This window comes from Crotalus tigris, unplaced genomic scaffold (assembly GCF_016545835.1).
Source record: "Crotalus tigris isolate CLP2741 ecotype Arizona unplaced genomic scaffold, ASM1654583v1 scf7180000018026.535452, whole genome shotgun sequence".
NCBI lineage: Eukaryota > Metazoa > Chordata > Lepidosauria > Squamata > Viperidae > Crotalus > Crotalus tigris.
This window is the reverse complement of record NW_024096784.1, coordinates 208220-210771: the sequence shown is the minus strand read 5'-3', so window position 1 is coordinate 210771 and position 2552 is coordinate 208220.

Sequence of the window (2552 nt, the reverse complement as noted above, 5' to 3'; positions counted from 1 at the left end):
TTGCAACTAAGCCTTGTGGGCTAGCAGAGACGGTGTGTAGCTCTTCTTATTTTAGTCCATCTGTTTTCCCCAATTAGTTGGCATGGAAGAACGAGGGTGGTCTCCAGGGATTTTCTCTTTTTCATTTCCCTATTTCATCCTGAAGTGCTTCTAGATTTTTCTTTTTGGAAGCAAAACATTGTTCACCGGTCATTTGAGAGTGATCATCTCACCTACAAAATTGCTTTATTGATTGCGGTTGGGGGGGGGAGAGGAAATGGGAAATTAAAAACTGAAGAGTTGTCTTAAAATACTAAAACAAGCATTTCTAGGAAATTTTATATTGTCCAACTGGATATCCTGACATGGAGAAGTTTGAACTAGCATCCCTGTGGTTGAGCACATGAACGTGCCAGTGCTTTGCGCCTTTGAATGTTAGGTATTATTCTTGATTGTGATACTAAAGAGACTATATTGATGTTAAATTTAATTACAGAGGCAAGGTTGTTAGTAGGGCAATGTTGGAAGAAGGAATCTTTGCCTACTTTGCAAGAGTGGTTTTTTAAAGTTTCTTATTTGGCGGAAATGGCAAAGATTTCGGCTTTCCTGAAAGACCAATTGCAAGAGAAGTATTTTTTGGTATGGAAAAAATGGATAGACTTTATACAATATGAGTTGGATATAAAAAATATTATTTAGCTTTTCAATAACTTATATTTAAAATTTAAGATATTTATAGATTTTTCTTTTTTTTCTTTTTTTTATTTCTTTTTTTCTTTCTTCCTATTTTCTTGTATTTTCTTGTATTTTTGTCTTTTTATATATATACTATTGTTAATTATTTCATAACTTGTTTAATTAATGTATTTAGATTTGTTTATGGTTTATATCTATTTTAAGATTTTTTGAAAATTTTTAAATTAAGCCTGTATTCAGCTCTGGGAAGGTCCGGGGAGGGTATGGGAGGGCTGGGGGGGGGGTTCGGGGAAGGGAACTGTATTGTTTTGTAAAATCTAAAAATTTTCAATAAAAAAAAATAATTCTATGCACAGCAGCACCGGCTACACGCCTTTCAGAGTGGCCACAGAAAAAGAGTTCAGCCCAATACCTGAACATCCTCAGGTGCCCTCTGATTCCCAGACACTTGACCAGTGGGTGAGAGGGTGGGAAAAAGTTTGAAGAAACACAAAAACTGCTTTAAAAAGACTTTTGAAACTATAAAAAGCAGGCTGATAAAAAGAGGGCTCCCCAAAGAACATTCCAAGTTGGGGAAAAGGTTTATTTGTCAACTAAGTATTTACGCCTCAAATTGCCCAGCAAGAAATTGGGACCAAAATTCTTGGGGCCTTTCCCCATAGTAAGGATCATCAATCTGCTCACCGTAGAACTAAAACTCTGTAAACTTGTAGGGAGAATTCATCCAGTCTTCCATTGCAGCTTGTTAAAATCTTATCGGGGCTCCACTTTAAGACCTCCTTGTGGGTTAGGGTACAGAGAGACTTGAAGAATTGGGAAAAGTTGCAATTATCCCTCATGGGAAGAATTGCAGTGATAAAATGAATATTCTACCCAAGTTTCTCTTTTTGTTCCAAATGATACCGATTTTGAAGAATGAGATCAATTTAACTGAGTGGCAGAAAGGCCTTAATAAATTTATTTGGGCAGGGAAAAAGCCAAGGGTTAAGTTTAAAATTATGCAAGATTTCCGTGAGAGGGGAGGACTCAAGGTGCCGAATTTGAAATTATATTATGATGCGGTGGTTTTAACATTAGTTAGTGACTGGGTAAATTTGACAAATTCTGATATACTTTACTTAGAGGGATGGAATCTACTTTTTGGGTGGCATGCCTATTTAATATTTAATAAAAAAATGGATTGGGCTTTTAAATCTCATATCTTAAGAATTTCTTTACTTAGGGTTTGGAGAAAATATTATAAAAGTGATTTCAAAGTACCATTATGGGCTATACCTTGGCATGCAATAGAAGGAATAAAAAGAGGGGTTAAAATGGATATGGTGTCTTATAGACAGTTACTTAAATGGGATGGACAAAACTGGCAGTTAAAATCACGGGAAGAGTTAGCACAAGAAAATATTATTTATTCTTGGTTCCAATATAGGCAATTATTAGATAGATGGAAGATGGACTGTAAGGTGGGTTTTCTCAGAGAAGATGAAAATCTTATTAAGCAAGTGAAGGATCAAAGACAAACCCACATTAAGAGGATTTATGGGGTTTTAGTTGAATTGGATTCAGAAACGGAACTAATTAAAGATTGTATGATTAGATGGGCGCAGAATTTTGGCGAGCCAGTTCCATTGGACACCTGGGAAACTATTTGGGTGAGAAATGTCAAATTTACACAAGCACAGAACTTAAGGGAGAATTTTTATAAAATGTTTTATAGATGGCACCTTGATCCACAAAAAATGTCTTTTATGTACCCTGACTTACAACCTAAATGTTGGAGATGTGGTTGTATGGACGCTACTTATTATCATATTTGGTGGTCGTGCAGAGAGATAAAAGCATTCTGGATTAAGATATGGTGGAATATCCAGAGAATTTTT